Source organism: Bufo gargarizans, chromosome 6 (genome assembly GCF_014858855.1).
Source record: "Bufo gargarizans isolate SCDJY-AF-19 chromosome 6, ASM1485885v1, whole genome shotgun sequence".
Taxonomy (NCBI): Eukaryota; Metazoa; Chordata; class Amphibia; order Anura; family Bufonidae; genus Bufo; species Bufo gargarizans.
This window is the reverse complement of record NC_058085.1, coordinates 257,093,987-257,121,068: the sequence shown is the minus strand read 5'-3', so window position 1 is coordinate 257,121,068 and position 27,082 is coordinate 257,093,987. Positions and strand designations below refer to the sequence as shown.

Here is a 27,082-nt window from a genome sequence, read left to right as displayed (position 1 = left end):
TTTCTAAGAGTCAGGAATAGAGGCCCCAGCCACCCCAAATCCAGAGTCTGACATCACTACGTTCCGTAGTGCCCTGCTGTCATGGCGGTTATCATGACACCAGAGTAGTCCAAACTCCGAAGCTGCATCATATGGATTGTGCTGCAGTACATACTGAGGACCTCTACTCAGGATATGGTGTACCACCATGTCCAGCCAATAAAAATCTATTAAGCATCATAAAAAAACGGAGTGCTGTCTGAATTGTTTGCACGAATCGTGTTCCAGGAGGTGGAGCCGGGAACAAAACCCTGACGAGCACCCACACCTGCTGTGATCAACTAGGATTACTATACTCAGGATAGGTAGATCCTCAATATCTGATCCGTGGGGTCCGACACCCGGCACCCCTGCCAATCAGCTGTTTTGAAGAGGAGGCGTCGCTTCATTTGAGTGCTGCATCCTCTTTATTACACTACGGGTCGTCTCCCTTGCAGTAGCGGTGCAGTGTCATTACAAGTACTCACTCCATCCAAGTGAATGGAGCAAGTACTTCTAATTACACTAGGCTGCCAAGACCTCTGCGATGACTGGCAGTGTAATCTGAGGACAGGCCATCAATATATACTAACAATAACTTACCAAAATAAATGTCCCAAACACAATTTAACTAATCCAACACCTAGTCTCTCAAACGTTTCAGTGTACGAGACGTGCTAATATCCATTCTGTGATAAAATATCACATCCACTTATGGCACCTAGATCCATCCAGGTACTTGAACTTTTGAACAATTCCAGGTATAACCACAATGTCCCAGTAGAATCCATAAAACAAACGAGAGAAATATTCCATTATCTGGATTCTAGGTGGTATGTATTATTTGCAACATGTGGCGAGCCAGCCAGGGAGCAGATCGGAATATACCCAGTCTCCCTGCAGGGCATCACAGGAGGCGGCACTTCATCCAATCACAGCAGTGAACTTTCATTGTATAATGCCCTCAACATTATGCCATGACAGATAGCAGGGGGCGCTGCTGTTTATGGAGCTCTGAAGCCCTTGTATGTATACTACCGATTAAGGCCTCATGCACACAACCGTTGTTGTGGTCTGCATCCAAGCCGCATTTTTTGCGGCTCGGGTGCGGACCTATTCCCTTAAATGGGGCTGCAAAAGTTGCGGACAGCACACCGCGTGCTGTCCGCATCCGTTGCTCCATTCTGTGGCCCCGCAAAAAAAAAATAAAAAATTATAGAATGTCCTATTCTTGTCCGTTTTGCGGACAATAGGCATTTCTACAATGGGCCGCCCGTTCTGTTCCGCAAATTGCGGAAGGCACATGGGCGGCTTTCAGTTTTTTTTTGCGGACCTCAAAAAACTGAACGGTCAGGTGCATGAGGCCTTAATTTGTACCATTTTGTAAGCGTTGTCAGGTCTGGTAATTCACAGCCGTACCAAAAGAGTCATACATCCTGCAGATCAGAGCCTGATCATTTTCTACTAAAGTATCCACATAATGCTTCGGAACGATAAATTCCTTTCTTTAGGGCTGATTCACACAACAGCGCTCAATCCGGAAAACACACATCGTGTGTTGGTAGCCTCTACAGGGCCGACCGCGGATGCCCTGACCAGAATTGACTATAACAGTTCCTAGCTGATCGTGGCTGTATTGCACTGTATTCACACCCTCATAAGTAAAATACAATAGACCAACGATCAGATATGAACTTTCATAAATCACCGAGTCATTTCAGGTCAGGGAAGCCATGGCTGGCTCAGGAGAAAATATATATACTATACTTTAAGAATTATTTTTATATGTCATACATAGTGAGAGACATCAAGTTTTGACTGGTGGGGGTCCATGTGTTTTGACCCTGCCCCGACTGCTAGAACAAGGAGAGTGAGGCGCTCACATAGCGCTGCAGTAGATTGGAAGTCTATAGACACGTATTGATTCAACCTGCAGCCCTCCAGCTGTTGTAAAACTACAATTCCCACCATGCCCTGCTGTAGGCTGATAGCTTTAAGCAGTCTAGGCATGCTGGGAGTTGTAGTTTTGCAACAGCTGGAGAGCCGCAGGTTGGCCAGCCCTGTCCTAGTCAGTCCATGCAAAGAGAGCACGTTATGCGAGTACTTCTCTCTCCTCGTTCTAGTGATGGGTCTCAGTACTCTGATCCCCACCACTCAAAACTTAACATATCAGTATGACATATTCTCGCAAGGTATAGGAACACATTAAGCTCACTGAGTTTCAGACATTTTCCTCTTCATCAAAATTTAACGCACTTGATGACACAAGTACGGGAGATAGCCAGAATCTTAAAGTGAAAGACATCAGATATGGTATCACCACATGTATAATTCATCTCTAGCGCAGTGTTCAGTATTACCGACAACGCAGTGAGGCCATGGGAACAGATGAAGGAAGCCGGAGGCAGACACACTATTATGGGGGCCCTTTATCCTGTCGATACAGAGGGACAGCCACACAAGAGGGGGCACAGGATCTGCCATTAATCATATTCCAGTCATTGTTCGTGGATGAGTCTGGCTTACGGCCAAGAGAAAGAAGCTGTGGCTTGGCGTTTAGGAGGCTCCTCAATGAGGGGGAAGGGGGTAAATTAGGGGGCAAAGTGCTGAAGGTGCATTCACAACAGGTAGAGACTGATGGTGAGAAGAACAGTTGAGTGTCCAGTGTCCACTGAGGCGATCCATGTCTCTCCAACTTCCCAATGACAATAATTAAAATGATTAACAACCTGAAGCGCCTGAGCCCGGTTACTATGGTGGCTTCATTTACTGATCAGAGGACACTGGTCTCGGCTGGTCAACAGAAAAATAAATAAATAAATTCATGGCTCAATTGCGTAGATTAGTGCTTAGGGCGGGGCTACATGGCAGTCGCTGGTGCCCCCTGTATTACCAGCTCTGCCCACTGTCCCCATTACTACAGATGGCATGACACAAAAGGTAGTCATGGACATCCAATTGAGCCACCTTACAGACAACGATGCAACAGACGTTCGCGACACAAGGAAACCTAGTAGGTACACCTCAGTAAAACAGTGTCGTGACGGTAAGATACATTTTCTATTCGCTATCTGACAGTGATGGTCATGATCTTATATGTCAGCTCAGCGCTGCTGAGGAACACGTAGACATCAATAAGTAAATGAGATGAAATGGAAACAACAAGAAGAAACATGCAGGATCAGGAGGAGTCCATGGCTCCATACACTGAGCAGAAGCTGCAGGAAAGGAGAGGCCGCTCCACCACCAGTTACAGGCGGCTCCCAAGAAAATGCTACAGGGTCAAAAGTTTAGTGTGGTTTCCATTTCACCTCTCAGCAGCCAATCAGAGGCGGCGCAGGAGCTGCAGCAAGCACACCCGCTGCCAAGGAGGCTTTAACCCACGCTGTGCCGGCTCCTGCCTGCCTGGAAATCCAGCGCCTGCTGCATGAGACCTGTTGGCTGAGCGTCTGCAATCTGCTCCCTGCCTGGACACCCCAAGACTATGTATGTGTCAGGTCTCCTTATGTGTGCATGTGTATAGCACAAACATCCAAAATGCTAAGCGTTACCCCTCCGCAGCACGCTGAAGATCTGCTAGATACACACCAAGACTCTGCAGACACACACTGCTACAGACAAAATCAATGCCTTAGAGCTCAGGCCGTTCCATACATTGGGGACCGCAATTTGTGGGCCCCAATGCATGGCAACATCAGTGCGGTGGCCGCAGACAGAACCAGACAACTTGAACGGGTCCGTGATCTGTTCGCACCGCAAAAAAGTAGTGCATGCACTACTTTTTTGCGGTGCAGAGGCATGGACAGAAAACCCACAACAGCACTCCATAGTGCTTCCGTTCCGCATCTCCCGGATTGCAGGCCCATTGAAGTGAATGGGTCCGCGATCCGTGAAGCACACGGTCGGTGCTATTGTATTGTGGACCTGACGTATGCGGGCCGCAATACGACCACGGGCAGCACATATGCCTCATGCACACGACAGTTGTTGTGTTCCGTTCCGCGATCAGTTTTAGTTTCCATGTGTCTTCCTTTATTTTTGGAGGATCACCAGACATGAAGGAAAGTAAAAAAAAAAGTCTAAGTCAAGTTTGCAAAACGGACGCAGACGATAATCTTGTGTGCCTCCGCGTTTTTTCACGGACCCATTAACTTGAAGGTTATATTTTTTTGACGGACTGGAACCACGGATCACGGATGCGGGTGACAAACGGTGCATTAGCCGAGTTGTCAATGGGTCCGCAGAAAATCACGAAAAACGGACACGGAATGAAACAACGGTCGTGTACATGAGGCCTTATGCAGTTGGGACTTTTACGACTGTGGAAGGATTCGCTGCACTTGTCCCATAAGGCTTCACGCCAATGACAGTGCCCATATTTAAGCCTGCAAACAACGGATCTGCGAAATACAGACACTTTCCACGCGCAGCAGGCTTTCTTCTCACTTATTACTATAAGTTACTATTCTTGTCCGCAAGAATAGGACACAGGGGTGATATCAGTGTGCTGTTCGTCATTTTTTTTTTTTTTTTTTTAGGCCCATAGAAATGAATGTGTCCATGTGCAATCTGTAAAAATGCAGGTCAGACACGGATACAAAATACGGTTGTGTATAGGAAGCCTAAAGTCCCTTTCACATGCTCTGGATTTGACACATTGTGCCACAGAATTAAAATAAAATAAAAAATTGCCGTTGGATTGCACCAATAAATGATGGGTGCCACATCAACCTGCACATCCACAGCAGAAATTCCAGTGTCAGCCTTGGATTTCTGATACAGATCAGATAGTAGAAACATGTAGGATTTGCCTACAGACATACCCTAAGGGTGAAGTAAAGTGTCTGTGTAAGGTCCCTTGTAGACGAGCGTTTCTCCCGCAGCGAGGCCGCAACACAGCTCCCGGCCTGACCTCCCAGCGCTGCCGGGGGTCACATAGCATTATATTGATTTATGATACAATGTAACCCTTACAGTTCTAGAATGTATTGGATAACTGACATAATACTGCCAGTGTTATCCAATACATTCCAGAACTGTAAAGTGTTACATAGCATCATAAATCAATATAATGCCATGTGAATCCAGTCAGCGCTGGGAGGTCAGGCCGGGTGCTGCGATGCGAACTCGCTGCAGGAGGAACGTCTGCAAGGGGCCTAACAGATTTTACCATTCAGGAGCGGGTTAGCTGCAGTGGTAAACATCAGAAGTCTAGTCTAAGATTTTTTGGGATCACCCACATAACACGCAGTTTCACACACCAGGCATGAAGCTGGACTGTCCGAGGCACACGGAGGGGTCACTCTAGTGGAAGGAAGACAATGATCAGCTGACTAAGACCAGCCATCCAAACCAGGGGGAAAAATATATCTGCTGAGGTTACAGAAAGTCCCAGAGAACGGACAGAGGAAAGTCGGGGCACACCCACCCTGTGGAGTCTCATCTCTGATCCCTAAGATCACAACATATAACCAGACAGGATGCCCATGAGCTCACTGCCGGATGAACTGTGCCCACTGACCCATCCCATATCCAACCAGTCCAGACCAGCACATGACCACAGACGGGGCTTATCAACAGGAAATCTGGATATACACAGCAGAGGAAAGGACCAGTCAAGTCCGAGAGAAAATGCAACCTCTAGGCACAGTTATACATATCACATATACAAACAATGAACAGTATGCAGAGCCATTTATCGCCTTAGTAACAGACTACAAACATGTAGTCCGATTCTGCAGTCTCACTTCCCATGTGTTCCCTACTTCTTGCTAATCTCTAGTTGTCAGTCACCAGGCGAATATAAGTTGGTAACAAGTAGAAGTCCAATAAAATGGAGTATCATTTTAGGGTCAGACTATACAGTTTGTTTGTAGTCTGTTGTCATGGAGACACATAGGTCTCTATTGGAGCTGTATACCTAAAACAGAAGACATTTACAAATAGAAGACAACTAGCAAGGATGCACTGCAGCAATAAAGAAAATGGTTGGGAAAAGAGACTATAAAAGGGGTTGTGTGAGATCTAAAAAAAAAAAAAAAAAAAATGTTAAAAGGCGGCCAGACCAGAGGTGTTACTTGCCGTCTACAAGCAAATCACTGCTGCCTGCCAATCAATAGCCTCAGAAGTGATCAGTAATGACTTATCTTTTTCCAGCTAGAGCTAAATATATTCTAGATCTCGGAGAACCCCTTTCAATGGAACCAGTCATCAGGATTTAGGCTCAAACTGCCACCACCCTCTTAACCAGGACGATGGCAGCTTCACAGTAATATACATTTTTTTTTATCTTAACAATTCAGCACATGTCACTTGGATTCCCGTATTGTAATCCATTTTAGGAGTCATTGGGAAAGGGCGGAGCTACTCCTTGGAAAAGTCAAACTTACCGATTCTCCCCCTGGCTTAATTAATGTTTCGTAGACTGGGTACATCATCAAGTCCCCTGAAGTGGCATCTGGCAAATGCACAGAGCACCTGGCTTCATTGCACATGCACTGGATGCCTCTAGAGGTGGCTTGTGATGTATCCAACCTGCGGGACGTCAGGTTGACTCTTCCTCCCCCATGAAACAAATGGGGGAATCTGGGTCCTGGAACGAATAATCCTGCAATCAATGTGCTTTTGTTGATTAGCAAATAATCGCTAAGACAAGGACTTTGTGACGATGCCTTCGTCCTGGTAATAAATTGGTGGTAGCATCATAACTCGGGAAAGCAAAATATAAAACAGTGACTTAATCAAGTGAACCACGGCTGTGTGTCTGCCAGGGACGCCCAATGGCTGTTGCAAAACTACAACTCCCAGCATGCCCAACAGCTGTAGGTTGTCCAGTCATACTGGGAGTTGTAGTTTTGGAATAGACACATAGCTCTCGTTCACTTGATTAAAGCACTGTTTTTGTTTTGCTGATCTGAGGCTCCGTTCCTGAGTGATACTTTTCCTTAATATGCAAATCAGGAGTTTAGTGCAACAAGGACCTCACTGTTGCTCCACTTGCAACCAAACTACACTCATTTCTGTGACCAGCCCATCGCTGCTTTGATTCACAGGGCCAGGCAGAGGCAACAAGTAGGGGTTGGCCAAAGAAAGGAGCAGAGCATGAGTGTAACAAGAGTAACAGTGACACCTTTGTTGCACCAAAACCTAAAGTGTCATACCTTGGGAATGGAGCCTCGGATCAACAAAAGAAAAATGGTTCTTTAAACAAGTAAACTACACAGCCATGTGTCTATGCAAACAGTTGTCATCACAGGCAAGATGACAGCATGCAACAGTTACCCTACGGTCACCACTATGCTAAGGATTACTCCCCATCTTTTGCAACCTGCGTCCTGTGCGGCTGTTACCCTGAGCTCTGCCCTAAAGTCAGTGGAAACCGTTCATTGCAGAGCTTCTTCAACTTCTCTGCTGTGGAAAAACTATTTCTGAAGAGCAAGACTCCTGCCAAATCTGCCTGAACAAGACGCACAAAGGACACTGGGCCCTGCTTACTGTCCTGCGAAGATGAAAGGCACCGACCAGGAGAGGGCTAATGACCACACACACACGGCAACACACACACACAGCAACACAAATCTGAACATTCGGCTAAGGGGCAATTACAGGGAATTCACCACTAGAGTAAAAGATTTCCCAGAGATCTAACCTCAGAGCCATCCTTCTGTCTGAAGACTCCAATACTCTAATCCTGGAAAGGTCCCACTGTTTCTACAGCAAGCACCGACGTTTCCATACATCCTGAATCAACTTTGCACCATCTACTACCAACAGAAAATGACTAAATGCCAAAATGAATTGAAGTAGTGCACATATTCTCCACAGTTCTGACCTCCGCCCATAAAGATCAAGCAAACTCGAGAAATGAAAACCTCAGACAACTAGAATGCATAGGGGCTGAAAACTCAATTTGATCTGGAAATTCAATCTAAAAAGTTACAGAACTCAAAGGTGAATGAAAATGGACAACCAAGCAGAAACCCAGTTACTTCAGACCCACAGGTCAAATGCAATGCCCATCTCTCAGACTGCAAAGAGACTGGAGAATGAAGGGGTTAAAGATCAGACTTGTGGGATTATAAAGTACAACCAACAAACTTGGCATTTAAAGACAGTGTTCATTGTGGCCGAGGGGGAGAAGTGTTTGTTTTAGATTTAGCTGAAAATTATCTGCTGGAACAGGGTCTGAAAGAGAAGCCATTTGTCTAATGGGAGGTCACAATCCAAGGCGTCCACAGACAATCGGCCCTTATTCCCCAAATAAGACAACCCCAGAGACTGAGCAAAGAGTGCACATAAGAAGAACTCAACTAACAAATAAGAGTGGAAGAAGGTAAACCTGAAAAGCCCCATTTTCTCATCGTGGGCCCATGTTACCTGGAAGCCATGACAACATCTACAGTGACGCAAATCCAGATTCAACAACAACAAACTCTAGCACCATCTACTTGTGGTGTCATCAGGACAGTGAGGGAACCGAGCATGCCGTCTGGAACCACAGAGCCTACCCTGGGGAGACCATCCAGAACATGCATTTGCTATGTCCGGTGCACAGAATTGGGGGCTTAGTAACCATTACATGATCTTCCATTACAAAACATATTACTGGGAGAGCCCTCCAGTCAATCTTATGGATATCAGCTAATCTATACTGGATATACCTGAGAAATCCCTCCTGTCAGGCTTATGAATATCACCTAAATCTACAAACTACATCCCTGGGAGATCTTATGTCAGTCTTGTGGATACCAGCTATCGATATTGGACATTCCTGGGAGATCGCCTCGGTCCGTCTTATGGATGTGAGCTAATCTATACTGGACAGTCATAGGAGGTCCCTCTCGTCAGTCTTATGAATTTCAGTTCTACACTAGACGATCCTTAGGAGATTCTTACTCATCTCATGGATATCAGCTTACCTACACGAGACATTCTTCAGAGATCCCCGTCAGTCTCATGGATAACAGGTAATCTATACTGGACATTACTAGGAGATCCCTTCTATCAGCATTAGGGAAGGGTTCAGTTAAAAGGGTCTTTTGAGATCTTTATTTTACTGATGAGCAATTATCAGCATCTGATTGGTGGGGGTCCAAAGCCCAGGACCACCACCAATCAGCAGTTTTGAGAAGGCAGTGGCACTCCTGTGAGCGCTGCTGTCTCACAGCTCACCGCTGTACATAGTAACAGTGGCTGTGTTTGGTATCGCACTCAGCCCCATTCACTTGAATATGGCTGAGATGCTCCTAGTTCACCTGAACGATGGACACAATGTCATTGGCCTAGGAAAAGCAGAGAGAAGGCTGCAGCACATAGAAGCGCTGCTGCCTTCTTGAACAACTGATCGGCAGGGGGTTCCAGGTGTCAGACTCCCACCAATAAGATACTGATGACCTATCCTGAAGAAGCGCACAGGCAAGGGGATAAAACGTTTTCTGAGCTTTAGCCGCATCGGCCTTCAGGAAGAAAATTATCATCGGAAACACGCTGCTGGCGGCTTGGGATGGTTTTTGGAGGTCACAGGTTCCCTTTAATCTACACTATACACTTCTTGAAGATACCCCTATCATTTTTATGGGTAAAAACTAACATACTGCTCACTGGTGTGACATCCCCCTGTCAGACTTATGAATGTCAGCTAATCGACACTAAGTATTCTTCAGAGATCTACCTGTCAGTCTTATGGATGACAGTATACTGGACATTCCTGGGAGATAGTCCCTGTCAGTGCATGAATGTCAGCTAAGCAACACTGTACACTGCTGGGAGATCCCTCCTGTCAGTCTTATGGATATCAGCTAATTTAAACAAGATAATATTAGGAGACCCTGCCTGTCAGACTTATTGACAGAGTGTTAAGAAGAGAACACTTCATTCACTTATGGGGGTGTCACATCTCTTCTCTCACATTCTGGCTAATTTTGTAGTAGGCAAATATTTTTTTTTAACTATTATACAAATGGAGCATTCCTTGTCAGGATTCCAAGGCATGGAAGAACCGTAACCAAAAACACTGGACACGTGCGTCAGGTGTGACCTCACACCTGCACAGGCAATTCCCAGATCTGTACCACGGTTCACGTGTGCCTCTCCAACCAGAGGCAGGACATGAGACAACTGTTAGATGTCTCCCAAGCTGTGCGTCTTTGGCACAGAGTCACCAGGTCACATGCAGAGTGCATGCCTACTGGATGAGTCGCCATCTATCAGTCATCAACGTGCAAAAAAAAAAAAAAAAGCAGAATTCATATATCCTCCAGGTGCCAACAACCACAAACTCATCGCAGATATCACAACAGGGCGCATTCGCTTTACAAATTCTCTCACAAGATGCAATTTCAGAGGACGGAATAGATTCTGCTGGAACTGGTTAACAGGATTCCTGCAGCAATTGGTGATGGGATGCTCTTTCCTGAGGAAGAGCCATATTTGTGCCGGGTTGTCATAGGAACTGCTTCTACCAACCTGCCTCAAGGTCAGGCCCACACGAAAACCTCAGATGAGAAAATGTTGTGAGAAGCAGAAACTGGCAGAGATACCAACAAGTGGAGATATTTCTTAGAATGTATAGGATCCTCACTGTATGAACACATATGCAGGGGCTCCCCACACATGGGAGCACTGTCACATCTCATATGGTGGCACCAACTAGAGACAAGGTTTGAATGTCACTAATAGAGTGACCGGTTTGCTGTCCCCATATGATGCAATGACGGCCACACTGGCTAGAAATGGCTCACAGAATCACAACGCAACAGCATCAGAGCCAAACAGGGCAGTTGAGTCTAGGTACACAACAGCCAGAAGGCATCCTCATTGGGGCTCAGTCAAATCTGGATTTTCTAGAAAGGTTTCATTAGTTCCTTCCACTCCAGAGTTTAACCCTTCCCTGGCCACAACACCTCCATAAGCAGCAGACTCTTACTCACTCCCTGTGTATAAATAGCAGAGGCTCGACGTTTACCGAAACCCTTGTGTAAAGTTATATATAAGCTGATGACTCATTTGGAGAAAAGCTGCATTTTTGCCATGTCAAATATTCAAAGAAGCTGCAGAAAGAAGCAGTGGAAAATTCCATGTATCTCCCGACAGGCCCTAACAGTGAGAGAGGCACAAGCAGACGTTCAGGACAGCGGTGGCCCCAACCTCAGCTACTTTGTCACCGCAGCTCAGTGCACAACAAGAAGGACTGAGGAGGATAACTCTGATTAGCCACCAAGGCAGGTGAAGTGTAGGTTGTAAAGCCTCATTCACACGTCCGTGTTCAAATCCGTGAGAAGGTGGTCAGTGATGCATCCGTGAAGGATCAGTGTTGGGTCCGTGTGTCTTTTTTGCTGTCCGTGTGTCATCAGTGTTTCACTGACACCGAACAGCTGAAAAAACATTTTTAAAGCAGCTCTTCCTAATGATCCGTGAAACATGGATGCAACACAGATGGCATCCGTGGTTTTCACTGACCAATAGGCTATAATGGGCGTGATGGATCCGTGAACACTGACAAAATAGAGCATGCATCCGCGCTAAAAACACAGACCAACGGATCGTGCGAAAACACCGATTTGTGAATACACACATTAAAATGAACGGGGACGTGTGCTGTCCATGGAGAACACGTACAGTGGAACACTGACATGTGAATAAGGCTTAACAAGGAGAAGCAACTTTCACTCTTGAGGCAGAGTGATCCAGCAAGCAGTTCCGTCAGACGTATGCCAACTGATGGCATTTGTAAGACTGATCAGGATTCTGATGAGTCTTAAAAATGCGGAACGCACATGGCCGGTGTCCGTGTTTTGCGGACCACAAAACAGTTGCAGACGTGTGAATGGATCCTAAACAGAAAGTGGACAGAGTATGGAAGACTCCTGCAACTGAACAGATCACAATAGCTCCTGGGCCTACAGGATGTAGGCCATATTGATGAGACACTAAGGCCCCTTTCACACGGGCGTTGCGGGAAAATGTGTGGGTGCGTTACGGCAACACCCGCGATTTTTCTGCGCGAGTGCAAAACATTGTAATGCGTTTTGCACTCGCGTGAAAAAAAAAAAATCGCGCATGTTTGGTACCTAAACCCGAACTTCTTCACAGAAGTTCAGGCTTGGGATCGGTGTTCTATAGATGTTATAAGGGAAAATAATACAATGGTTATAAGGGAAAATAATAACATTCTGAATACAGAATGTATAGTCAAATAGAGCTGGAGGGGTTAAAAATAAAATAAAATTATTTAACTCACCTTAGTCCACTTGTTCGCATAGCCGGCATCGCCTTCTGTCTCCTTTGCTTAACAGGACCTGGGGTGAGCATTAATTACATGAACAGGACCTGTGATGACGTCACTTTGGTCATCACATGGTCCGTCACATGATCTTTTACCATGGTGATGGATCATGTAATGGAACACGTGATGACCGGAGTGCAGTCATCACAGGTCCTGTTCATGTAATTAATGCCCACCTGTTCAGCAAAGGAGACAGAAGGAGATGCCGGGCTACGCGAACAAGTGGACTAAGGCGAGTTAAATATTTATTTAGTTATTTTTTAACCCCTCCAGCGCTATTTGACTATGCATTCTGTATTCAGAATGCTATTATTTTCCCTTATAACCATGTTATAAGGGATAATAATGATCAGGTCTCCATCCAGATCGTCTCCTAGCAACCGTGCGTGAAAATCGCACCGCATCCGCACTTGCTTGCGATTTTCACACAACCCCATTCATTTCAATGGGGCTTGCGTTACATGAAAAACGCTGAATATAGTGATGCGTGAAAATCACCGCTCATGTGAACAGCCCCATAGAAATGAATGGATCGGTATTCAGTGCGGGTGCAATGCGTTCAACTCATGCATCGCATCCGCGCGGAATACTCGCCACATTTTGCGGAACGGAATTGCGGACCCATTAATTTCTATGGGGCCGCAAGATGTGCAGCCCGAATCCGGAAATGCAGACCCGCACTTCCGTTCCTGAAAAAAATAGAACATGTCCTATTCTTGTCCGCAAATGCGGACAAGATTAGGCATTTTATATTAAGTGGCGGCGATGTGTGGTCCGCAAAATGTGGACAGTTTATCCATTTTTGGCCTCTTGCACACAGCCGTCGTTTTGGTCCGCATTTGGCGGCTTGGATGCGGACCCATTAACTTCAATGGGGCCACAAAAGATGCAGACAGCACTCCGTGTGCTGTCCGCATCCATTGCTCCATTCCGTGGTCCGCAAAAAAAAAATATAACCTGCCCTATTCTTGTCCGCGCTTTGCGGACAAGAATAGGCAGTTATACTAAAGGTAGTCCGTGCCGTTGCGCAAATAGCAGAACGCACACAGATGCCATCCGTGTTTTGTAGACCGCTGCTGCCAAAAACATGGAAGGGGTGGAGGGACAACTAGGTATTTGAGCCCTTCCCCATTGACTTCAATGGTGAAAGCCGCTAAAACCCACTTCATAGAAGGAACTTGCCACTTCTGAAATGGATTAGATATCAGCAGCAGAAATAAATGCTATAGTGTGCACAAGTCAGCGTTTTGATCACGGACGTTTTCTGCGACAAATTTTAGCACTGTGAACATACCCTCAAGTAGTATTGAACGAAATAAGCTTCATCCAAAGTCGCTTTGTTCAAAACTTCGTAATAATACTGTACGGAGATCAGTCTCCATGCAGTACAAGAATGTATGGGCTCTGATGATCTAAAGTCCGTTATCCGTGAAGTTCGTTGAATAACTTCGGCAATTGATTTTTAAAGTGGTAAACTAGAGGAGGTACTAGTTGGAACCAAAGCAAAGTTCGGTTTCATGTTTTAAAGTAGTTTTCCCACCTTTACCAAGTCTCGCACGACTTCAGCTCATCAGAGCCCATACATTCTAATACTGTACTGAGACGGATCTCCCTACAGTATTATTCCGAAGTTTAGAACAAAGAGACTTTGGATGAAGCATATGAAGCTTGCTTCACTCAACACTACAGGTTTGTTCACACAGTGTCTTTATTTTCGCCGATTTCCTAAAGGAAACAGCCTCCCATTGTCCATGCTGTGGTGCAGTTTATGCAACTGCAGATCATTTCTGGGTGGGTTTCGTGGTCCTCTCCTGGCATGGTTTCCGCCAGAAACTGCAGCAGGTGTCCACTGCTCCGTGATAACCAAGCGTAGACCGCTCTGGTTCTTAAAGCGGTTGTCCGTTTTTTTTATATTGAAGACCTGATCGTCTGCACATGTCATCAATGTCATATCTGATGCATCAGAGCAATAAGAAAATGACTGTAGGGGTCAAGCCGTCGTGCAACCGCAGTCTGTGGATCTGTAACAGTGTTGGAATCTCAGCAGAGAAGCCCGAATAGCAGATCGGACTACACAGAGTATGTCTAACCACGGAGACACATAGCGCTGCTTAGGAGCTGTAGCCACAGGCTACAGACAAACCCTGCATAGTCCAATCCTCTAGCCAGGTTTTCCAGCCTCTTCCGTCTAAGACCTTATGCACACAGCGGGTCCACATAATGCTGGCACCGCCCGTGTGCTCCACGCATCATGGATGCAGACCCATTTACTTGAACGGGTCCGCAATCTGGAAGGTCGGTGCGGAACGGAGGCATGGAACCCAGCGGAACCACTACAGAGAGCTTACATGGGGTTTCTCTCTATTTTTTTTTTTGTAGTGCAGACAGATCAAGAACCCATTCAAGTTGAACGGGTCTGGATCCGTTGTGCCAGCCGTACAGATAGGGTCCGTGCAACGGCCATGTGCATGAGGCCTAAGTTATCATGGAGAGGAGGCAGAAGGACAGCAGTAACACATGACTGCAGGATCAGACTACACAGAGCTGGAGATACCAAACTCAGCAAAGGTCCAACTCCATTCAGACAAACGCAAGTGCTCCGTGCCCGTACCCCACTGACTTGAATAGGTCCATGATCTGCAAGATATGGAAACAGATAGGACATGACCTATCTTTTGCAGTGCGAAGGCACAGACCTGAAAGTTCATGGAAGCGTTGCCGAGGACTTGTCCTATCCGTTTACGTATCTTGCGGATTGCGTACCCATTCAAGTCAATACGGAGACATTACAGACGTTTTGTTTACCGTATTTGTGGAATAGCCATGCAGACATATGGACACGGAATGCACACGGGGTCTTTTTTTTTTGCAGTCCCATTGAAGCGAATTGTTCCACATATGGGCTATCCGTAAAAAAAAAAAATATATATATATTATATATATATATATATATATATATATATATATATATATATATATATATATATATATGGTATTACACTCATGAGCCTTCATTATATGGAAACGAGCCTGTTGGAGCAACAGGGTCATTGCCATTACACCTGCAGTGCCCATTCCACTTTGACAGGCCAGGGGTGATGACGTGTTCACTGCCTGGCCTTGTCAAAGTGCAGAGGGTACAGAGAGAGCTGAGCCTCTAGGTGTCATGGCAACAGCCCTGATGCTCCTAGAGGCTCAGTGAGGTGGACACATATGAACATGGGACCAACACAGATGCCTTCAGCTGCCAAGGGCACATGTAACAGGTCAGCCGGTCTCATAGGTACAAGTCTGCTGACAGGTGCCCCATTTTAATTTTTTTTTATGATGGCCTATACACAGGAAAGGTCATTAATATCAGATCCTAGGGAGTTCGACTCCTAGCAGCCCTTCCTATTCACTTGGCGAAGGGAGTGTTGGGGGCATGTTAGGGACCTGGCCCATACATTTACTAAATTTTATGCATGGTAACAGGAGTAACAGCGGAGTAAGAACTACTCCAGTTAGGGGCTAGGGTGGTTTTCACTCCAGGCACACAAATGGACAGAGGTGCACCCAATTTATGAGACCGGGGCCTCGTGTTAAATTAGCTGTCTGCTTCGGCAGCGCAGGGGGGCAGCCAAGATAGAATAAAAAGCCGGTCTTAGTAAATGACCCCCAGTGTCTTCTACCACCTTCAAATATAGACTGATCTGTTCTGTTATTTCTATATGGAGGAAAGATGGGCGATTTCCAAGCCCACAATGATGGGGGTGTCGCTCAGCTTTTCTAGGCTCCTGAGCAGCACTAGGTACTTGTGAGATCTATAATAGCAGCCACGTTGGTCATCACCCAGCTTTCCCCGAATCAGATATAATGACTGAATAGGACTTATGTGATAGACACAAGCAGTCGGTGTGAGGGTGAGGTTATCCACAGTCAGCGCTGATGAAGCAGGAGGTTTCCAGTAATCACCACACACATTCTGCCTTGGATGCTATCAGAGCAGAAGCCTTGGCCTCCGTCAGTCATTTAGGTCCAGAGCCACCCACAGTAGTGCTGATTTACATGCAGGACCTGAGGCAACCTCAGCGCCAGCAGCGGCCACTAACACTTTACTTGCTAAAAGGCTCAGCTTCCACAAACAAAGAGCACAACGGCCGAGTCCCCCTCTCCAGCAGGAGCCGTGCTCAGAGACATTGTTCACCTAATGAGAAAGCCAAATACAAGCCGTGCTCCCTTCCCTTGTTAACCAGGCGCCCTGTGAATTAAGAGCGTGTGCGGCGGCACCGGCAGGAACCCGGGGGAGTGACACAAGCATCAGGGGAGTTACCCAAGGAAGAGGACAGTGACACAATGTCACACTGTCGCCTGATAACAATGAGACATTGCACCCCAAGTAGTCACCAGTAACAGAGCCCCAAGAGCTGACAGTCGCCTCCCATATAGCCACAGCCCCAACAGCTGCCTGTAACCTTCTATCTAGCCAGAACCCAAACGCAGACAGTCCCTTCCCATCAAGCCAGGGCCCAAGAGCTGACAGTCGCCTACCAGTTAGGCCTCATGCACACGACCGTTGTGTGCATCCGTGGCCGTTGTGCCGTTTTCCGTTTTTTTTCGGACCCATTGACTTTCAATGGGTCCGTGGAAAAATCGGAAAATGCACTGTTTGGCAGCCGCATCCGTGATCCGTGTTTCCTGGCCGTGAAAAAAATATGACCTGTCCTATTTTTTTCACGGCCAACGGTTCACGGACCCATTCAAGTCAATGGGTCCGTGAAAAATCACGGATGCACACAAGATTGTCATCCGCGTCCGTGATCCGTGTCCGTTTTTTCCTATCATTTCAATGGCAAACTTGACTTCGATTTTTTTTTTCATTTTTCATGTCCGTGGATCATCCAAAAAACATGGAAGACCCACGGACGAAAAAACGGTCACGGATCACGGACCTACGGACCCCGTTTTTGCGGACCTTAAAAAAAACGGCCGTGTGCATGAGGCCTTAGCCAGAGCCCAAAAGCTGACAGTCGCCTCCCATCTAGCCAGAATCACTTCCAAACTGAACCAGAGCCCAAAGGGCTGACTGTAACTTCCATTTAGCCAGAGCAGACAAAGCCGACAGTTACTTCACATTTAGGTTATATTCACACGATCGCATCCGTTTTGCAATCTGCAGATCCGGAAAATACAGATGTCCCATTCTTGTCCATTTTGTAGATAAGTATAGGCACGTTTTATAATTTGCGGCTTGGCTACAGGGATGTGTACGCATTTTTTGCCGTCTATAGAAAAAAAATGTGGATTGGATGTGGACTGAAAATACAGTCATATGAATGTAGCCAGATCTCCAAAGGCTGACAGTCACCTCCCGATTGCAAGAGCCACCAAGGCTGACAGTCGGCTCCCCCCAAGCCAAAGCCCCAAGAGCTGGCAACCACTATGTAAAGCATCCATAGACACAGGAACTGGAAGAAATACTCCAATTATAAGTGCAGCTATATACAGATACGTGCAGAGCCCCAGGAGCTGACAGTCAGCGACCCAGTAACCAGGCCAAAGCCCAGATCACACACCTCCTCGGCTCCTTTAATTAAGACAAATGAGCAGAAAAGACGGATCAAGGTGACAAGGACAAGCCAGCAGCTGGTATGCCAGTATTCGTATTAAGAGCTGCAGGGGGTTAGGGAAAAAAAAAAAAATATAATATATATATATTTATTATATTGTCCACAGGACGGGTAGTTGTAGAGTATGAGCTCTTTAATGATGTGTGTGTATATATATATATATATATATATATATACATACACACATATACACACACACACACATATCTTGTGTATATAATATATAATGAAGGGGTAAAATATGACACATATATATATATATTTATTTATTTTTTAAATACATACACAGTGTGCAACAGGGAAGCCATAAATATATACACGGGGGTACATATGACATTGTATACAGGGAAGGTACACATAATATACATGTTGTATATTATACACACAGGGTTATATATGGATTTGTAATAACAGGTACACACAGGAGAAACATAACAGTGTATACACAATGCATATATTACAGAAGGTTGTAGGTTGGGTGACATGTGGATTACCTGCAGTGTGGCACAGAATATGAATATATATATATACACACACACACACACACACATATATATATACACACACATATACACACACACACACACACACCAGGGGTACATGTGACAGTGTATACAATGTATATTAGAGGGGGTGTAATGACCTGTGTATTACCAGCAGGGTGGGACAGGAGAGGTACATATGGTATACACACTGGGAGTAAGTGTGACTGTACACAATGTGTAGATTACTGTACATATGACAATGTATACAGTGTACATTACAGGGGGGGCGCAGTGACATACGCGTGTACATTACAGGGGGGGGCGCAGTGACATACGCGTGTACATTACAGGGGGGGCGCAGTGACATACGCGTGTACATTACAGGGGGGGGCGCAGTGACATACGCGTGTACATTACAGGGGGGGGGGGGCGCAGTGACATACGCGTGTACATTACAGGGGGGGCGCAGTGACATACGCGTGTACATTACAGGGGGGGGCGCAGTGACATACGCGTGTACATTACAGGGGGGGGGCGCAGTGACATACGCGTGTACATTACAGGGGGGGGGCGCAGTGACATACGCGTGTACATTACAGGGGGGGGCGCAGTGACATACGCGTGTACATTACAGGGGGGGGCGCAGTGACATACGCGTGTACATTACAGGGGGGGGGGGCGCAGTGACATACGCGTGTACATTACAGGGGGGGGGGGCGCAGTGACATACGCGTGTACATTACAGGGGGGGGGGCGCAGTGACATACGCGTGTACATTACAGGGGGGGGGCGCAGTGACATACGCGTGTACATTACAGGGGGGGGGCGCAGTGACATACGCGTGTACATTACAGGGGGGGGCGCAGTGACATACGCGTGTACATTACAGGGGGGGGGCGCAGTGACATACGCGTGTACATTACAGGGGGGGGGGCGCAGTGACATACGCGTGTACATTACAGGGGGGGGGCGCAGTGACATACGCGTGTACATTACAGGGGGGGGGCGCAGTGACATACGCGTGTACATTACAGGGGGGGGGCGCAGTGACATACGCGTGTACATTACGGGGGGGGGCGCAGTGACATACGCGTGTACATTACAGGGGGGGGGCGCAGTGACATACCGTGTACATTACAGGGGGGGGGCGCAGTGACATACGCGTGTACATTACAGGGGGGGGGCGCAGTGACATACGCGTGTACATTACAGGGGGGGGGCGCAGTGACATACGCGTGTACATTACAGGGGGGGGGCGCAGTGACATACGCGTGTACATTACAGGGGGGGCGCAGTGACATACGCGTGTACATTACAGGGGGGGGGCGCAGTGACATACGCGTGTACATTACAGGGGGGGGCGCAGTGACATACGCGTGTACATTACAGGGGGGGGCGCAGTGACATACGCGTGTACATTACAGGGGGGGCGCAGTGACATACGCGTGTACATTACAGGGGGGGCGCAGTGACATACGCGTGTACATTACAGGGGGGGCGCAGTGACATACGCGTGTACATTACAGGGGGGGCGCAGTGACATACGCGTGTACATTACAGGGGGGGCGCAGTGACATACGCGTGTACATTACAGGGGGGGCGCAGTGACATACGCGTGTACATTACAGGGGGGGCGCAGTGACATACGCGTGTACATTACAGGGGGGGCGCAGTGACATACGCGTGTACATTACAGGGGGGGCGCAGTGACATACGCGTGTACATTACAGGGGGGGCGCAGTGACATACGCGTGTACATTACAGGGGGGGCGCAGTGACATACGCGTGTACATTACAGGGGGGGCGCAGTGACATACGCGTGTACATTACAGGGGGGGCGCAGTGACATACGCGTGTACATTACAGGGGGGGCGCAGTGACATACGCGTGTACATTACAGGGGGGGCGCAGTGACATACGCGTGTACATTACAGGGGGGGCGCAGTGACATACGCGTGTACATTACAGGGGGGGCGCAGTGACATACGCGTGTACATTACAGGGGGGGCGCAGTGACATACGCGTGTACATTACAGGGGGGGCGCAGTGACATACGCGTGTACATTACAGGGGGGGCGCAGTGACATACGCGTGTACATTACAGGGGGGGCGCAGTGACATACGCGTGTACATTACAGGGGGGGCGCAGTGACATACGCGTGTACATTACAGGGGGGGCGCAGTGACATACGCGTGTACATTACAGGGGGGGCGCAGTGACATACGCGTGTACATTACAGGGGGGGCGCAGTGACATACGCGTGTACATTACAGGGGGGGCGCAGTGACATACGCGTGTACATTACAGGGGGGGCGCAGTGACATACGCGTGTACATTACAGGGGGGGCGCAGTGACATACGCGTGTACATTACAGGGGGGGCGCAGTGACATACGCGTGTACATTACAGGGGGGGCGCAGTGACATACGCGTGTACATTACAGGGGGGGCGCAGTGACATACGCGTGTACATTACAGGGGGGGCGCAGTGACATACGCGTGTACATTACAGGGGGGGCGCAGTGACATACGCGTGTACATTACAGGGGGGGCGCAGTGACATACGCGTGTACATTACAGGGGGGGCGCAGTGACATACGCGTGTACATTACAGGGGGGGCGCAGTGACATACGCGTGTACATTACAGGGGGGGCGCAGTGACATACGCGTGTACATTACAGGGGGGGCGCAGTGACATACGCGTGTACATTACAGGGGGGGCGCAGTGACATACGCGTGTACATTACAGGGGGGGCGCAGTGACATACGCGTGTACATTACAGGGGGGGCGCAGTGACATACGCGTGTACATTACGCGTGTACATTACAGGGGGGGGCGCAGTGACATACGCGTGTACATTACAGGGGGGGCGCAGTGACATACGCGTGTACATTACAGGGGGGGCGCAGTGACATACGCGTGTACATTACAGGGGGGGCGCAGTGACATACGCGTGTACATTACAGGGGGGGCGCAGTGACATACGCGTGTACATTACAGGGGGGTGCAGTGACATACGTGTGTACATTACAGGGGGGTGCAGTGACATACGCGGGTACATTACAGGGGGGTGCAGTGACATACGCGGGTACATTACAGGGGGGTGCAGTGACATACGCGGGTACATTACAGGGGGGTGCAGTGACATACGTGTGTACATTACAGGGGGGTGCAGTGACATACGTGTGTACATTACAGGGGGGTGCAGTGACATACGTGTGTACATTACAGGGGGGTGCAGTGACATATGAGTGTACATTACAGGGGGGGGGGGTGCAGTGTGTTGATACATATGACACTGCACATATTGTACACACACAGGGCTACACATGGCTATGTAGATAACGTGTATACACGAGGACAGTCAGTTAAGTTTGCTGCTGCCGGTAGTTCCTGTTACATTGCACCGGAGGGCAGAGCCGCCGCGGTGACCGGACTGAGGACGGGGTGACAGCTCAACCCCCGTACAAGCTAGGAACTTTCCAGTCACCATCCCCCAACCTGATAGCCCTCCCGCCGGAACAGGGCAGGGACCGGGCCCCAGGCCACACACCCGTCACTTGGGAGAAGCCCCGGGGAAGTGTTTTACTCACTCAGCCGCCGCCGCTTCCTCGGCTCCTTTATCCCCGCACCGAACACTCCGCCATTTTCCTCGCTGTTTATTTAAATGGCAAACACTCCCCGGGCAGGGAGAGTTCCGTCCTACCGCGGCGACTTTTGGGAACTGTAGTCCCGCTGTAGCCCGCCGAGCTACAAAGCCGGAGATTTCTGCCAGGGGCGTGGACTACATCCCCCGGCATGCCATGCGGCGCCGCCCGCAGCACCGGGGGGACAATGAAGCCTGGTGCTCAGCACTGGGGGGCTATTTATAGAAGGTAGCTGGATGAAGGGGGAGGAGGACGGGGCGCTGTGCGGGCGGCTCCCCTCAGGTGAACTCCGGGCTCTGTGGCACAGGCTGCTGGCTGGACATGGAGGAGAAGTCGCGGCTGGCAGTCAGCAGGGTGGGGGAGGGGAGGAGGGATTACCAGCTGACTCCAGGTCACAAGGGACATGGGGGCTACTACACTCTGCAGACTCTACCACCCCCAACGGACAGCTGCTCCCTTTAAAGAGGTTCTGAGGCAGCTGCATCCATATATTGATGTCCGCCGACCCTGTACTGATAGCTGCAGCCATATGTTGTATACAATATCATGCTGACAGAGCTTCCTTCAAAGAAGTAGTGAGGCAGCTGCGGCCATGTACTATATACAGTCTCTATATAGACAGCCTAACAGAGAGATGTGCAAAGGATTGTCAGCACTGAATCACTGTAACACACCCTCAGCTGTGAGCAATAGAAGATCTGTAGCGGTTTTCAGTTCATGGATATAAACAAGAATGTTTCCATTCACTGACAGCAAGCAGAGAGCCTAATAACGATAAGGCATTGAAAAAAATATGCCAAACAAGGATTCATACAGAATGAATACACATTACACAATGTTCCTTTCTACGTATCTTATGGGATGTGTGCATTGAAAGTGGCGGGGCAGGCACCCGGGCGGTTCACACGTGGCAGATATGCTGCGGTTTGTGTTTATTTCCGTGGCTCTACAGCAAAGTCCACAATGGACTCTTCTGCTGTATTTGCAGCCGTGTGTGAATGCACCCTAAGGGCTCCTGCACATGAATGTGTGCAGCCGGCAAACAGCCGTTCACTTGAATAGGTTCACACACCGCAAGATATGGAGCGGTGGCACTACGAAGCGCTTCGGTGGGATTGCGGTCTGTGCTGGATTTTTCTGCGACTGTCATATCGCATTCACAGCATGTCACATGTCGCTGTGCGACACCATAGACCAGGGGTACAAAAATTTTTTTTTTTAAGTCCACATACCTGAATCTGCTGTAGGATGAAGGTCTGAGCTGTAAAACTAAATAATACATCAGGAGCGTGCAGCGCTGCATTATTTTTTTACAATTAACCACACCTCCAAGCCCACCTAATCTCCTTTCTGACGACCAAACAGTAAGAATGTCCTTTCAGTGCACCCTAACAATATTGATGCCCCTTTAATGCCCCTCAGACAGTATGATATCCCTTTAGTGCTCCACAGAGTATGATACCCCTATGTGCATCCTCATAGCAGGGTGATCCCTTGGTGCCCTCACACATTATGATGCTCCGTGCCCCTGACACATTGTGATGCCTCCTTAGTTCCTCCCCACGGGGTATGAATACCCTAAGTGCCCCCTTACAGTAGTAATGCCCTCTTTGTGCCCCCTTCATAGTTATAATCCCCATTGTGCCCCCTTCATAGTAATAATCCATATTGTGCCTCCTTCACAGTAATAATGCCCATTGTGCCCCCTTTATAGTAGTAATACCTATTGTGCCCCCTTCACAGTAATAATGCCCTCTGTGCCCACTCCATAGTAGAAATACCCATTGTGCCCCCTTAGTAGTAATGCCCTCTGGGCTAGTAATGCCCATTTTCCCCCTTCACAGTAATTATTGTCTTCTGTGCCCCCTTCAGAGTAGTAATGCCCTCTGTGCCCACTTCACATTAGCAATGCCCATTGTACCCCCTCCAGAGTAGAAATTTCCATTGTACCCCCTCCAGAGTAGAAATTTCCATTGTGCCCCCTCCAGAGTAGAAATTTCCATTGTGCCCCCTCCAGAGTAGAAATTTCCGTTGTGCCCCCTCCAGAGTAGAAATTTCCGTTGTGCCCCCTCCAGAGTAGAAATTTCCGTTGTGCCCCCTCCAGAGTAGAAATTTCCGTTGTGCCCCCTCCAGAGTAGAAATTTCCGTTGTGCCCCCTCCAGAGTAGAAATGCCCATTGTGCCCCCTCCAGAGTAGAAATGCCCATTGTGCCCCCTCCAGAGTAGAAATGCCTATTGTGCCCCCTCTGTGCTAAAAAAAAACAAAACACAGTAACTAGTCACCTTGTCCCATTCCTGAAGCTCACATACCTCTCTCCCCTGCAGACACAGTTCGCGCTACAGCACTGTGTGGGCGGAGATTATGCAGATTTCTGGGCTGCAGGCTCCGCCTACACAGGACGGCAGCACAATCTGTGCCTGCAGGCTGAATGGTGGAGCAGGGGGAAGTCTCCTGTTTCACCATTCAGAGCGCTGCCGGCCTGAAGGAGGGGAGGAGCGTGGGGAGGTGAGCGGTGAGTGACAGGACGCAGCTCCCTGCACTCTAGCAATGAGCGCTTCCATCTGTATTGATGGAAGCGCTCATTGCTTCTGGATTCTGGCACCCCCTGAGAGCCGGCACCCGGGGCAGACCGCCCCCCACTTAGCACACCACTGCAGGGGTCCAGAGAGCTGGCAACCGTGGATTCAGACCGCCGTCTACCAGTTGAGTACTCCTGCTGTAGACTACCATTATAAAAACTGTTGCGCGACATATGTTGCAGTGTATTTGTACCGTATGTGTTGTGTAGCCCTAGCCTAAAGGTGTATTCCCTTCAATGACACGTATAGCATCTCCACATGATATACCAGAAAGGTTGGAGAAATGCCAGTAGAACGGGGCCCCGTTTGGCAGATGCTGTGTGTGGAGAAGTGACCGCCCATTTCTCAGTTCACTTCTAGGGGAGTTCCAAGGACAGCAGAGGAACGGTTTAGGTACGCCAATCCCCACCCCTGCCCTTACAACGCTGCTCTCCACTTCTCTCTAGACACCCAGGAAGTGGCTTGGATTGACTATACGGGCAATCGTTGGCCGAGGTGGGTCAATCAGGGCGAGTGATTGGCTGAGAGGACAGACTAAGCCACGGTTATGGCTGTGTCACGGTCTTGTGCGCCATGACATGTTTGCATGCTGGTTGCCAGGGGCAACGTGTTGTTTTGCAGTGTGTTTGTGTTTTGCTCCCTCCTCCAGGTTCCATCCCTGTCTGTATGTCAAACTAGGTGGACACTGGACAGATGGAATCTCCAGGACAGGAGCAAGGCTCCAGCACCAACAGAGGCTGGAGGACAACTGCCTCCAGCCTACAAGCCACAGGCAATATAAACACTAAGTCACCACACCCAGCCAGGTAGTTAACCCCTCCAGCACCAGACAGGGAAGGAACCTGGAGGTAGGAGCAAAACACAAGCATGATGCAGAACAACACGTTGTTCCTGGCAATCAGCACGCACGGCAAACGTGTCATGGCGCACAACAAAAAGCCGTGACAGCCACTTCCTGTGTGTTGAGAGAGAAGTGGAGAGCAGCGGGGGCCGGAGCAGCATCGGGAGGGCATGTGAGTAGTGATTATTTTATTTTTTACCCGCTTTTTTTAAAATTACTTAAGAGAACCTCTTTAATTCTATAGGATGCCACTTTATGGGTTCTGTACCTGCCTCAAACCTAACCCAAAGCAGCCAATCACATCGGCTTCATGTGCAGCAGTAAGATACAGAATGACGGTGCTGCTGCCTCTCCCAGGCAGATTGTCCATGTGGAAGCAGTGGTGTCATGTCTGCCATAGACACTGCTTCAAAAATTAATAAATTTATAAAAATAAATAATGAATAAAGTCAATGTAGATAAAACGTAACTTTTACTATTATAATAAAAAAAAAGGCCCTTAAGATAAACAAAAATGACAAAAAAAAGAAGGAGAAATGTGGTAAGAATGATGGTGCATGGCAGCACCCATAAACTGGTGAATATAGAAAAACGTTTGGCCTACCACACCCCAGGTATGTTCATCGATTGTCCAACAGGTAACAGGCAAAACTATCTGAACAGTATGGTGATGCACGTCACACAGCCACTGCACCTAAGACAGCCCTTGGGTTCGCGGTCTTCGCTTATCTATTCGTTCCTCCCCTGGTGTTTTCCCTCTCTCCTGTTGATTCATCAATGGGTTTCATTCTCTACATTGTTCCATTTTGGCCACACCATTGTTTTATGACATTTCTTTTATTCTGGTGCTGTGATGCTTTGAGACTTTGTCACTCCAGTAATGCCGTTTTGCTGATGGTGTGGCCCGTTTATTTAGGGCCCCACAGTTGACATGCGCCGGGAATACGTCCCGGGTTACCTGGCAACAGTGTCATCCAAGGATTGCGCTTGCATCTTGCTCGTCCTGATGTGATGACATCATCGGCGTCTTGATGGTGGGAGCCATGCCTTGTTCTGAGGCGGCCCAGCACTTAAATACACACGGTCTTAGCGTTCCTATTAGGCTACAATCTGCCCGCAGGATACATCGGGCCCCTGTGAATGGAGGAGTGGGGCATGGACCCTCCGCCACCCTCCTTCCTAAAGAACTATATCTTCACCCTAGTTGTAGTTCTGTCTTGATTGATGGATACAAGTGGACGGAGTTGGTTTATTGTAGCCATGTTTTCACGTATCCAACACCATGATGAACATTATGCTGCCTGTAACATCGGCCAGCATGACTGGTTTGGCAGTAGGTCACTGATGGTCCTACTGTAGAATGGATTGACTCCATGGAGATCTTTGAAAACAAATATCGCGAGACTTTATTCGTCTCGTGTCTATGGTGTGACACTTTTATTTGCATAAATGACAGTGTCAAAATCCGAAGCTGAAATTGGCTTCGTTAATGAGGCAGGAATAATATTACTATAGTACGAATAAACAAAGTACAACGTCATAGACGCAAGATGAAGCAAGTCATATTTGCTGCATGTTCGCAAAGACCTCTGCAGAGCCCATACATTTTACAGTAGGA

At 48.2% G+C, this 27,082-nt stretch overlaps 1 protein-coding gene across 2 annotated transcripts in view; it reads right to left on the bottom strand.

The window, feature by feature from the left end:
- The window catches only part of NCOA3 (nuclear receptor coactivator 3), a 64,166-nt gene extending 41,972 nt beyond the window's left edge, over window positions 1-22,194 (bottom strand). Inside the window, exon 1 of one of the 2 annotated variants that reach the window (XM_044296184.1) lies at window positions 21,991-22,194. The gene's annotated coding sequence lies outside the window, so the exon portion shown is untranslated. The remainder of the gene's footprint in view (window positions 1-21,990) is intronic. The other variant, XM_044296183.1, reaches the window with a different exon arrangement.
- Between the last annotated feature and the right edge of the window lie 4,888 nt (window positions 22,195-27,082).